General features: G+C 33.4%; 1 long non-coding RNA gene across 1 annotated transcript; it reads right to left on the bottom strand.

The window, feature by feature from the left end:
• Positions 1–5437: 5437 nt before the first annotated feature.
• Positions 5438–12976, bottom strand: LOC130629712 (uncharacterized). Its single transcript, XR_008982013.1, has 4 exons — positions 12530–12976; positions 9185–10668; positions 5748–5817; positions 5438–5600 (listed from the first exon to the last, which is right to left on the bottom strand). It is a non-coding gene; the product is annotated as an uncharacterized LOC130629712 (long non-coding RNA).
• Between the last annotated feature and the right edge of the window lie 1141 nt (positions 12977–14117).

A 14117-nucleotide genomic window follows, 5' to 3' on the forward strand; every position in this document is an offset into this window, starting at 1 on the left:
ACATTGTGTCGTTTGAAAGCAGATTGGTTTGTGAATAAGTTGAACTGTTAAATCATTACCAAGTTGCGTCAATGTTTACTTTTATATGTTTCTTTGTTATCTTTCCACATATAACGTCTATGTACTTTTGTGTTTTTTGTTGTAGACAGGTTGATGAAAAAGAAAATTATACATGATTAAAACAAAAAAAACAAAACAAAAAAAAACTTAAAACTTTGAGCTCAAATAACTTGGAAACGAGGTGGTAACGTCAATGATTTTCATCGTTTGGGTAACTAGGGACCACTTAGGACCAATTTGGGTAAGTTTCCCAAACCTGGGTCCCCAAATCCGTTTTGGAATGAATGGGTTGATGACGTCATCAAAAACCCTTTACACCCTAATATCTCTGCAAGCGTTTGTCAAAAGTATATGATCCTATACATTTTCAGGATCAGCGTTTCAAGATCTATACGATGAAGGCAACAGGTATACATATTTCTAAAAAATATGTTTTTTCGGTTTTGACGGCCGATTGCTGACTTCAGCGAAATAATAAACCCCAAAATCTGATTAAGCGCCCACCAAAACCACATGATCATATACATAATTTTTGATCAGCAGTTTAAGCTCTACAAAATGGAGGCAACGTGAAACCAACTTTTTTTGTGTGTGTGGATGGGTTGCTAAGGTCATCAAAATTCAAACAACGCTTCGGCCTTCCGTTCCAACATTCACTGTTAGTATTTGACTATTCTTTAGATAGCTAACTTTTAGTGCCGCACACATGTGGCCCAATAACTAGCCAGGAGGCTGAAGGGAAATGGTCTTTAGCTAGCAAACGTTACTTTTCTACTAGTGAGCTAGCTAAAAGTTACTGCATGCTATGCAAATATTTATTTATGCTGTAGGGAATTGTTTTTTAGTAAGCCAGGTGGAATTCACAGCTTCGTCTGGAAAGTATATATATAGCTATAGCTAACTAAATACTGTCACACTGCTAAACACTTATTTTCCCATAAAAATATAAATTGGTGTTTCCTACTAACGCTCAACGATAGGCTATTCTATTTTATATCTCGTGGAATAAGACGCGGTAAAAAAACGTGTATTTATAAATGTTGTTAATTAACTATATTTCATCCAACTTTAGGAGCATATGCTTTTACAAGTTTCAAGTACTTCGAGTCCTACTTATGTTGGAAATTCTGAAGCAATCTCGCAAAAGTTTATTCCTGAGAATAAATTTATAATCATTTCATTTGCATTAAAAGTTCTTTATGTAAGAACTAAAAATTGCGGCAGCAAAAAATTTGTTTGAAAATAAAAATAGTAGAAAATGTTAAAATTTTCATCGAGGTAATCCAAAAAAGGAAAAGTGGGGTGTTTTCCTTTTTTGGATTACCTCGATGAAAATTTTACCAAAAGGAAAGATGCCAAATAACTTGGAAACAAGGTCGTAACGTCAATGATTTTTCACTGCGTGGGTAACTAGGGACCACCTAGGACCAATTTGGGTAATTTTCCCCAACCTAGGTCCCCAAATGCGTTTCGGAATAGGCGGGTTGATGATGTCATCAAAAAACCCTAATATATCTGCAACCATTTGTCAAAGACGCATGGTCCTATACATTTTCTTGATCAGCGTTTCAAGATCTATACGATGAAGGCAACAGGTATACAAATTCCTAAAAAAATTTTTTAAGGTTTTGACGGGTTTTTGCTGACGTCAGCAAAATTTTTAATCCCTGATAACTCTCTTTTTATTGACCTTTTGCCTAAGTGGATTTCTCCACGGGCTTTTATAGACTAGTATCCTATATTAAATTAATGAAGCCATTACAGTGCACTTAAAACTTTAGTTGACAGTAAAGCTTTTTTTTTAAGTAGTTTCCATTTTCTGTTGGTAGTGAAGCTTTCAAACGTAAATATGTGGAAGAGAGAGTGAAAAACCGGATTTTAGAAGTGGAAACGTTGTCTAAAATTGGAGAAGCTTATCCGCATGCTGCTTACGCTGTCTTCGTACATGGATATTGAATGGATATGTTTGCAACGACTGGTAGAGATTATTACTCTCTCTTCCAGTTAAATATGGAGGATTAGCAATATTTGATCCGTCCAAACGTTGCGTCACTGAGTACAGCAATTCTAGGCCACTGACAAGTAAAATGGTTGAGAAAGTGAAATGTCAAGACGATAATAATGACGAATTAATAGAGGACGTATTGAAGAAGCGAAAAAATGAAATTAAAACATAAAGAGGAAGACTTGTGAAATGACGTTAACATCAATAAAAAGTCTTTGACCAACTAAACTAAACTAAAAGTAAGAGCGCTCGAGGCTTCTTTGGAAACTGGTGCTTCGAGTTGGTTGAATGCCTTGCCAATTAGAGAACATGGATTCGTTTTGGATAAACACAAGACGACGATAAACATTTGCGTAGATATTTACGTTCCATCTTATAATACAAACACTATGTATATAACACCAAATGTCAATAAGAAAACAAATTAATCAAGTTCAGAGAGCACAGAAAACGAATACAAAAAGTTGTATTCACAAGGTTCCAACCCTGCTCAGTTTTATGGTACCGCCAAGGTTCACAAGATACCACCTAATTCTACAGTAGCTGACGATTTACCATTACGACCCATCATATCAAATATCGGATCTGCTACTTTTAACACATCAAACTACCTCGCGAAATCTTTAACACCGCTGACAAAGTCAACATATACTACTGAAAGCTCTTTAGATTTTATATTATCATTGAAAGGAGAAAAGATACCTCATAATTACGAACTAGTACCTTTTTACGTCACTGGTTTATTCACCAACGTTCCGTTGGAACAAAAGATAGACATAATATTGCGAAAGATATATGCTGAAAAAGTTATAGAAACAACAATTAAGCGAGAGGAAATGAAACATCTATTAATCTCATGTACAAAACATGTACATTTCAGTTTTAACAACCAACTTATATTCAGGTCGATGGTGTAGCAATGGGCTCGCCTCTAGGATCAGTCCTAGCATATCTTCATGATGAAATAGTCCCAAAAGTAGAAAATTCAATAAAATTTTGGAAGAAATATGTAGATGACACTGTTACTGAAAACCAGATAAATAAAGTGCTGATCACACTTAATAGTTACCATTCGAATATCCAGTGCACATATGAAGTTAAAAACGATAACTACATAGCCTTTCTTGATGTAAAAACACATCCATTTATCGAAAAGACACGAACACTGACATATAAATGCACTAGAATTCACCTGTATTACGCCCATGGAAAGTTGAAACGGTTAAATCGTTGGTGTTGAGAGCGTTCAATATATGCTCTTCATGACAAGATCTAAAATACGAACTAAATCACTTAAAAAATGTGTTTATAAAAAACTTATCCAGAAGCAGTTGTATCTAATGTAATTAATAACACACTGCGAAATTTCAACATTCAAAATGCCGACACTGTTTCTGATGAAGACACCAATGAATCTCCAATAACACCTTTAATGGTTTTTATTCTGTCAAGTCTGGCTACGGGGAAAAAATAAGGTTAATTTCGTTTAAGAAAACAATTAGAAAATAATGGTAACTGCTTAGTAAAGCGTCTAACACTTTTAAATAGTTTCTATCAGCCAATGTCAAGTCACGCATTGCTGATCAATGTCAAAAGTTATGTTTGCTATTTTCTGTGAAATAGAACCAAGGATGAACACAACATGGTGTTGTGTACAAATATACTTGTCCGGTGGAATCGTGCGATGCTACATACATTGGTGAAACAGCAAGGAGGCTTAATGAAAGATAGACTACCAAAAACGCGTTAATAACTCTCACATTTTAAAACATTCAGTCATTGAGAATTACCAACTTGCTGAACAATAGAACTTCAGTATTTTGATAGATAATGTTCACCACTTTGAAAAGAAAAAAATAGCTGAAGCCATGTATATTGGTATTAACAGTCCCACGCTTAATGTATAGGGATTATCTGTTCCAATAAAATTGTTTTAAGATAAATATTATTTATAGTCAACAAGGAGATGAGTGCATTTGTGCTCCGCGCTGTGGACGTTACTCTTACCAACGGTATATAGTTTATATACCTTTGGGTTTGCCGTTATGTGTTTTATGTTTTGTTAAGTATTGTTTTATACGTCCTCTGTGTATTGCGTAGTTGTTAAAAATTATATCTAAAAAACTTTTGAGATAATTGTAACAATTTACGTTGATAATTGTCTTGTAGTCACAAGATGAAATATCCGTTAAAATAAAATAAAAAATGTCATCATCAATCAAACTTTTCGTATTTATTTTTATTGTGAAGTTATATACCGAATTGATATATAAGACTAATTAAGCAAGAACATATTTGTTAATATCGATCTGCTTGTGCTAAGGCATTTGCCATTGTTTAACTTGATGTCCATTGAGCTTGCTGCAATTTTTGGTCATATAAATTGGCAAAACAGTAACAGCTAGTGGATTTCAATAATCAGTTTCTTCGCTAAAAAACAATTATTCTGTAAGAATCTTGCTACTAGATCACAGAAGTTTTACACGAAAAAACTTTGGAAATGAATACAAGTAATTTGAAAACTATGAATTTTAAGAAAATTAATAGCAAACAGAGAACTATATCACCTAGCAGTCATAATATGTATTGTAACAAACAACTAACAACAACATGATCAACACTAAAATTTTATTCCAATACATGGAAAAAGAGTTTGGCAGTACTTTTAAGCTCTATCATGTGTACAGGTAGTGATATAAAAAGACACCCTGGTCATTATAGTTACTGCAAAAAAACGTTCATAACAAAAGAACCATCCAGTATGTAAATTCTCTTGCAATTCTGCCTCAAACTGCTGATGGTGATTTATATTTAATGTGGTTTGTGGTCAATGGTTTTCAGGATGGACCAGGTTTCCAGTGTTTAGCTCCCATTGCTACAAAAGGTTCTATGAAATGTCAAACTAACTAGACAATGGGGGGGATATTGAACTTATAATCTCAAGTAGAGGAGATGTTTTAAACGCTCTACCGACAGAGCTGCACTAAATCGATCATCTTTTTAAAAACTTATAGGAACACGACCTTATATTTCCTGCAATGATTTCCACAGCATAGCTTGTACAACTTTTTTGCTTGACATGGCATTCATACTCTTTTTAGAAAGATTGCAGTTCCCGAGCATCTATAAATTTGTTAGGCTATATGCAAAACGACATAACCTTTTGCATTGATTATAATGTTTTGTTAGAAACAGCATCCATACTTTTACTAACAGCGCATGAAACCGCCACAGCATTGACGCAATTCTTATATTTATTTTTACTACACAGTGTTCTGTTAAAGACACAGAAGACGTATATTGGTTCCATGGTTACAGAACTCTCATGCACACATTCGCTAAAATTTTCAAGAGGCGAAAGCAAATACACAGTTTATGCTTGCTATCAACGACATAAATTCGGCAGATTTTTTTAAAAAAATTATATTTGGCGCACTTTTTTACATGTGTCGTAAACGACTCAGCATCCATACATTTCTTAGACTGTTTTTAACTAATCATTCACTCGTTCGTTGTAATGTAACCAGTTTCTTCACTAGAAAACAAAATACAAAACAATAAAATATTAAAGCAATTCTCCGGAATTTGCAGACAATACATAGAGGTCTAATAGTATTCTAAAAAGATGTGTTCGCATATTTATATTTAAAAAAGCTAAAGCAATAAAAAAGCAAGGACTTACATTCACATTGTATGGATCTTCGTTTGATATTATTCTTACGATTTTTCATATCAGTAATTGGCTGTCCGTTCTATATTACCAAAAATAAAATTTAGCAAAGCAAAAAATAACGTAAATATAACGAAAATATTTCTTAATAACCCTAGAAGGACACTGTTCTCTGCTTTATGTACAATAAATACATAAAGTAAAAGATCGTTTTAGTCCAAAGTAAAAATCTACATAACTTTTTAAACAGTTGTGTGAAAATTAACAAACATTTAAGAAGTTTCCTCAAATAATTACTTTTAACGTTGCAAAAATAAAAAATATAAAAACATTTATATATGTACAAATAGTAATGAATGGAAACATTTAAGAAGTTTCCTCAAATAATTATTTTTTAATCTTGCAAAAATAAGAAATATAAAAACATTAGTAATGAATGGAAACATTTAAGAAGTTTCCTCAAATAATTATTTTTTAATGCTGGAAATATATAAATAAAAAAACCCATCTATTTATGCATGCAGATAGTAATGAATGGAAACTCGTTGTTCTTAATTGAACAAATTTTTTTATATGCATTTTTGCTGTTTTTTAGGCTGAAGTAAAAAGAAAAAGATTTATGTGGAGTATTTGTTCCACTAGTACTAGTGCCTTTATACCATTGGTTATAACTGTGTGCCGTTTTCATAAATACAAATAGGTCCAGAATTTTTAAAGGCAATTGCTCTTTCCAAGTACAAGTTTCAGGAATTTCATAAAGTTTCTTAATTGACGGTATTTTTTGAGCTTGGTGATTTGTTGATTATATTTTCAGCCTGAACACATATGTATTGGTTTTGACGCACAATTAAACACTTGCAACACTGACACTGGCCAATTGTGGCCAAAAAGTAGCGATGTATGTCACTCACTAACTGCACATGCTTGTTGATTCTTTTTTCCTTATTGCTTTATAAAAATCCAAACAATGTTTTCAATTCTGTTGACATAGTCACAAAAAGACAAATAGAAATAAACAGACTTTGTAGACTACACATTCATTGAGAAAATTGTATTACATCCAGACTATTAGAGAACTCCATTCCAATTAAATTTTAACAAAGTTTTGTGATATATAGTATGATTTTTATTAAGTATATGCGGGAATATTGGAATACTATGCTTGACTCTGTACAGTTAATCAGCTAAAGCTAAGATGTTAATGGATAACAATATAGAACCACTGAATTATGTTTCACATGAATTAAATTCCATGTGGCCTATTTTTTTGTGGATGTCACATCGTCTGTCATTAGTTTGCAGATATATTTTGAGCTGACTAATTAATGTGAATAACTGTTTTTTGTAGACAGACTTACTTCAAATATCTCAAGTGGACTTAATTTGACAAATTTTTTTTAAACAACAATACCATGAATTTTACCCATGCTAAACATAATTCACGTAATATAAACACTGTGATCAGTAGGAAACGCATGTTTGGCCAATGTAGCTTTGATACACTAAGAAATATTGACATAAATTCTGTATTTTTTTCTTAAAAAAACAAAAAAATGTTTCCTGATTTTTAAAATGTATGTTGGGTTTATAATTAACGGACTATTTTTTATGTGTCTTGAGCCATCGTGTTTTTGCAAAATAGAAAATGTTAGGTGGCTAATCCTGCTGGAAAAGGTTTTAATATGGTGTAGTTATTTCGTGCTTTTTTCACCGCTACTTGCAAGATTTTAAAATATATAATCAGGTAGAGGGTACAGTACATCTGAATAAAGCGCTCCGCCATGATGTGTGACATGGTTTAAGTGATCCAACTGGCAACAACTTCTTTCTATAACAACTCAACAGAGTTTAGTATAACGTATATCTGCACTAATCACTGCACTTTAACGCTCAAACTGTCTTTCAACATAGCCATTGAGGTCAACATACCCATACTCATCGAAAAGGATTGGAATGAGTACTAGTACAGGGAGCTGTTACAATTCAGGCATGAGCCATCTAACGAGGTGGACAGAAATGCAATAGCAATAATAAGAACTGATTCTTTACAAAACGAAAGCATTGTGGGACACACATTCGATTACAGCTTAAGTTTGTGGAAAGAGAGTTAGTCGTGGAGGTGGATATGGTCTGGAAATACCAGTTGTGTATAAGTTTTATGGACAACAAAAATTGATTGACTGGGTTGCGAAGAAAATTGAGACTGTAAAAGCCGACTTTTCCTGTAAAGTTTCAAAGTGTTTAAAATACATATTTAAAATTAAATGCTGATCCCTAATTTTTTGGATTGTATGCTAATTGGAGAGAAAAAAATTGTCCGCTCATCAGAGTGTCCGTTAATTAAAAATTAACTAATTAACTAATTAGAAAGTTTTTTATAAGACTTTGACCAGAAAACAGCCAGTGCATGGACCGGCCAGTGCAGTGTCCGCTAATTGAAGAGAATACTGTATACATTTATTTTCAGCAGCGTTTTAACCCTATTCGGTCCGGGGTTTTTCGAACATACTATGACCGGGGGGGGGGGGGGGGCGGATTCCGCCCCCCTCAATAACTTTTTATAGAATTGCTCAAATTGAATCAAACTTGGCACACTTATAGTACGTCATAAAAGGAACAAAATGGCGGCAATAAATTTTTGCTTGCGTCAGCACATTTTCTGTGACGTCATCAGAAGCTTGAACATTGTTAAAAATGCCACTATCTGCTTAAAATATAGTTACTTTTGTTCTAGAATTTTTACATTCTGCTTGAAGTTTCTGAAAGCTAAATAAATTTTGTTTAACATATCTTCCGGTTTTTACATGGATCGGATAAAAAATTGCCAAAAATTGCCCGAAAATCCGTTTTTTTCGATTTTCGGGTAATATCCGACAAAATCGGGAAATCGGATTAGTCACGTGTCAAAATTATTCAAAATGATTCTTCTTGATGAAACAAAGTTGTGTTGCAAGTTTCAAGTTCTAAGGATAATCCTAACAGGAGTTATTATATTTTCCCCCTTATAAGGATTTCATAGAGATTTTAGGGGTAGTTTCTAGTAATGGCCAATATCAAAGCTTCTGAAAGGAATGGAACCTACAAATTTAGCGTGCAGGAGTCTAATAGATAAATGTTGAAACTCAGTAAGTATCATAGCCATATAAGAAAGCAATCAGGAGTTATTAAAAAAAACCGTCAGGGGGGGGGGGCGGAATCCTCCCCCCCGGACCGAATAGGGTTAAGCTCTACTCAATAAAGGCGACGGGGAAACAAATTCAAAAAAAAATTTTTTTGTGTATTCACTAAGTAGATTTTTCTACGGGCCTTATCGGCTAGTGTAGGTGCTTACACGATTTCAACTGACTTAACTATTTTTACTCGCTAAACAATAAAATTACAAGACGAAATTTAAGCAACAAATTACACATGTAAGATGACATAAAATATAATAAGAAATAAACACTTACTAGAAATATAGTGGCGTAAGCCAAGCCAACTACAAGTGAGAGAAAACAAATACAACAGATGCTGAGATACAGGATAACTCCTGTGATGTATGAAAGAAAAATTTCACTCAACAGCGAATTTATTACAAAAATGTTTGTTCGACTCTGTCATTACATGTTGAAGACTGAATGCACAGAAACAAGATGTGCAAGATGTGCAGAAAATTTACTAAAAATAGTACCAAATTTACAATTATTCTCTTTACATAATTAACACGGGACACGGTCATTCAAAACCGCGATTTTAAGGAAAAAAAGTGTGCGCATGCGCCAAAAATTTTTTTTATAAAAAGCGCCTACGGCATAAGATTATGACGTCATCGATATTGACCTCACTCTCTATTATCTTGTTTTAGTTGCCCAATAAAAGAAAATTTAACATTTTTTTCTTTTAAAACTAAAGAAGGATGACCATAGACTACTATTTCGCCTTTGGTTGCTACCCGGGGCAGCCTAAACAGACGGCAAGGTCCACAAAAGCCCGGATGGCTAGTTCACAATTTACCAGTACAGGAGCACTCTTGTACAACATTCTGACGCAAGGTTTTGCCTAAAAATTACTTTTCCTGTTTGCATGTATCCCTTATCGACCGTTCTATCGTATTAGGTAGTAGCTGCCACTTTTTTTACTACTAAAATTTTGAGCTTTTCTACACCATACATTTCACTTTCGTTTTCACAAAAAAAAAATGGTTGACAACTATTAGAAATGTAAAATAGACGCTAATAAACAAAGAACAAACGATATTATACTACTAAAATTAAATTTTAAAAGACAAAAAAAATAATTCATCTGATCTGTAACCTTAGCTAGCTCTAAGGTTGGTCTTGATTAGTTTTCTCTATCTAGAAGCCTGCTAAAACTAAACGTAAATGTAAGAAAGCTAGCTTCACTCAGACTCAGTGGACCCCAATGGAAATAATCCACTAACAATAGGTTTTTGTGATTTTCTGGGCTAGAAACACTTTAAATATTTATCATTATTGTTGTTGTTGTTAGACTAGCAAATGATTGCAAATGAAAAAAATTGTACAGTTATATAGCTATATATATGTTAAACGAAAAAGCTAACCATTTACACAGACATTTTAGCCTAGACCATTCCCTAATTGTGAGATTTTTCACCACGAAAGTCAATCTGAATTATATAAAAATACTTTACAAATTAGGCTATTACAAGTATTTTTTATTTCAATTCATAATCTGGATTTCACGAATATATTCTTATTTCAAACGCATCCAACAAAAAGTGGTAATCGAGCAAATCAGCAAGATCTTCTGTTTCATCATTGTTCCATCATTTTTTTAACCGCTTCTGTCAACAAATCTTCACATGCAAATCACGTTTGAATGACGCTTGAAATTGTGAATTATTGGGTCAAAATTACTTCAATGAAATCGTGCCAACATGTTTTGTATCATAGAACAATTTGGGACTGGTGCCCTAAAATGTGAAAAAACAGAAAATACAATATAAGCTACCAGAATCACCCAGAACCACCCAAAACCACGAAAACGCATGCATGTCCAATGTGTGGCAATCATTTTCAATCTTTTATAATTTAATAATTTAACAGACCAGCCGTCACATTCAATGGACCCCGGGTACAAACCTCGTACAGCCGACTTCCCGAAAACAAAAAGTTTCTTTTTCAAGTCTCAATTATAAAATGTATTTTTTTGTACAAAAAAAGTTTCATAATTCCCAACTTCTTACTAAATGTCCTCCTTTTCAATTTCTTAATGTTGGCTTGGAAGGTCTTCTACCTAACATGAGTCTTTCCCTTTAAAGTCTATGGAATACACGTTCGATACGGAGCCAATTATTAACGCAGTATTTACACCAGCGTTTTTTCCTAGTTGTTTATATTTTTTTCAAGTGACTGTTCGTGTTAATTTGGTCTGGAATCAGTCAGAATGACCTAGGGGTCATTCTGACTGATTCCAGCTGGTTCTGGGTGATTCTAGGTTTGGAAAACAATGATTGAGCAGATGGCGGGGCCTACAAAAAGCTCTTATCTTTTAAAAAAACCTGAGGCTCTCATAAAAAAGCATGTAAAATGATAGCAAAGTGTGCATAAAAATGTACAGACATGTGAGTTAATGTTTAACATATTCCTGTGAAACCCCTGACTTTTTTCCGGCGAGATAAACATAAATTTTTCATGATTTATCAGACACCACAAACTCGGCATAAGCCTCAATTATATAAGTCAAAAATTTTTTCCAGGGTACGAACAGATATGCTGTCCAAATAAATGCACAGGAGCATCTCTGGTTTAGTGTTACTTGTTGTTTTGTTAATTATATACATATTATAGAAAAATATTATCGATTTCTTTTTGTATGAGATTTTTCATTAACAAACAAACCTTCGCTATGAAAAATTATTTTTAGCAGAACTATTAATAAACCCTAACCCCTTTTGGGTGACTGTGAAACAGTCAGGGTAAACACCTAATTAGACGACATGACCTAATTAGGCGAGTCATTTAGTTAGGCGACATGATGTAGTTTAATTGCGCTAACCGTAGTCTAACTAGGCGAACGAAAACTTTCTGTTGTAAATACGTCGAAATCATTGCGTTTCGCACTACAATTTTTATGTGAATCAAATCGCAGACAATTTTGACCAATTATCGTGTTATTTGCATTGCGCATTGGCAACTTATGGCCCAAACCTTGTGTGGCAATATTTGTTGTTTTAAATAATGGATTTCAGCCACAGGAAAAAAAATATGGGGGATGAAAATGTGGTATTGTTTGACTAAGATTTTAACGTTGCTAAAACAGGATAAATAAAAAAGAAACGTTACAAAACAAATTGTTACCACATCCATCTTAAAAAAAAAATTTTTTTTTTGCGTTTTTTGTGAAAGAATATCTTCATTAAATTATTGCGTATTTTACTATCGTCACCTAAATAGGCGACATGTAATATTTCATTTTAACATAATTCTTACTTGCGCGAGCATATCAAGGCACGAGTGACAATTTTGGAATCATGGTTGCATACACTATCCATTCTGAACAAAGTGTTTTTGCTATTTTTTCTTAGGAATGTGTGAAAAGCCATTGAATATTGCAATGTCTTAACTAGGTTACATATGGTCTAACTAGGCTACAATGAGTCGCGTAAATAGGTGGTATGCCCTAATTAGCCTACCATCGCCTAATTAAGTGTTTACCCTGACTGAAAAGTTAGGGGGGTAGCCACAAGCAACATTTTTCACATCTAACACTGGTTTATTGCTTATATTTATCTTATTGAGTGCGCAATTCTCATTTAAAATAATGATATTTACCGATTTATGAAGTCTTGTGAAAGGTCATTTCCGAGGACCAATTTCTTTCAGAAAAAAAGTGGCAGCCACAAACCACTGGTTTTATTTGATAAAACAGGCTATCAGCTTTCAGGAAAAACATGTCTTAAAGCATGACTTTGCGTTGGAAAGCAAATATCTTCATTTTCCACCAACTTATAAAATTTTATAATCAAAACATTGCTATTCTTTCTGTCTCCTCCCAACAAAAGTGAAAGTGTTCGGGTAGTCGAATCTAGAGTTTTTGTATAGTCCAAGGCCTGCTCTACTAAAATAAAATCCTTTTAGGGGATGATCTCTACCGCAGAGGCTCAAAAAACATTTGTTTTTAAGGGAAATTAGAAGCACGTGCGATGGTGGCCATTATGAATCGCTTGCGGCAGAAAATTTGATAACAAATAATGGCGCATGCGCACACTTTTTTTCCTGCCGTAAATGACCGTGGGGACATTACATCACAACACAAAACTAACAAAATGCATCTTGTTCTCCACCGCAGAGCGTCTCTACAGCAGAGCACATACGCGACACCACAAGGACAATACAAATGACGTATCAAAATAAATGTCAATACGGCCGGAAATTCATGTAGACTGTTGTTTTGCGAGCTACTTTACGTACCGGCACCCTAAGCAACGTTCATATACACATATGCGCGAAGAAAGACTGAACTTTCATTGTTTTCAGAAACTTTTATTAGAAAAAAATTACTTTCTTCAGGGATATTAACGTAACGAACTTTAAAAACATAAAGATATAATTATTACATTAATATGTTATCTTAAAATAACTCTAGTTATCTTACAATTAGGACATTAATGTGAATATCCACGCATTCCAAAATTACATTGATAGAGTTATCTTAAGATAGCACTTGTTATCTTAAAATAACTGTATTAATGTGACTTTTGAATGCCGTAGAGCTGAGCCGAAACCATCGCGCTATCGCAATTAAAAAAGTATTAAAATTAGAAACTTAAATTTAGAGTTAAAAACTCTAATTTATTATTTTTAGAAAAAATAACTTTTCTTTTTTATTTCCAGATCTCCTTCCTGGTTATTTCTTGAAGTTGGATATGTCAGGTTAACAATAACAAATTTTGAAGAGGTTTTTCTGTTTGTGTAAAATTTTTCTGACGCTAACGTTAATTATTTACTTAGGGTAATCAATTTCATTGTAGCGCGCTCTCAAAATGAGCCCTAAAAGAAAGTCAGCCCTTAGCAAAATAATGGCTATAAATATTTCATAAGTTATTAAATGTTGATAAACTTGATAAACGTAGGTCTCTTTTAAGGTGTTTATTTGTGAACTAAAAAATCTCACTATAGGAGTCTCAAAGGCTCTTTATAGGAGAACAGAGGTTTCTATTTTCACATGTATGTTATCAATTTATTATGTATAAATATGCCTCAGGGTAACATATCAAAGTTTCCAATAATCTGTTAGGTTTACTGAATTTTGTTTAATCTGACCTACATACTAACTATGAGTATAGCCTAACGCAACTATGACATCATAACCATTGAAATTTTAAATTGCTTCTAGTCAACATTAGAGTAAAAATAAATA

Source organism: Hydractinia symbiolongicarpus, chromosome 2 (assembly GCF_029227915.1).
Source record: "Hydractinia symbiolongicarpus strain clone_291-10 chromosome 2, HSymV2.1, whole genome shotgun sequence".
Classification (NCBI taxonomy): Eukaryota; Metazoa; Cnidaria; class Hydrozoa; order Anthoathecata; family Hydractiniidae; genus Hydractinia; species Hydractinia symbiolongicarpus.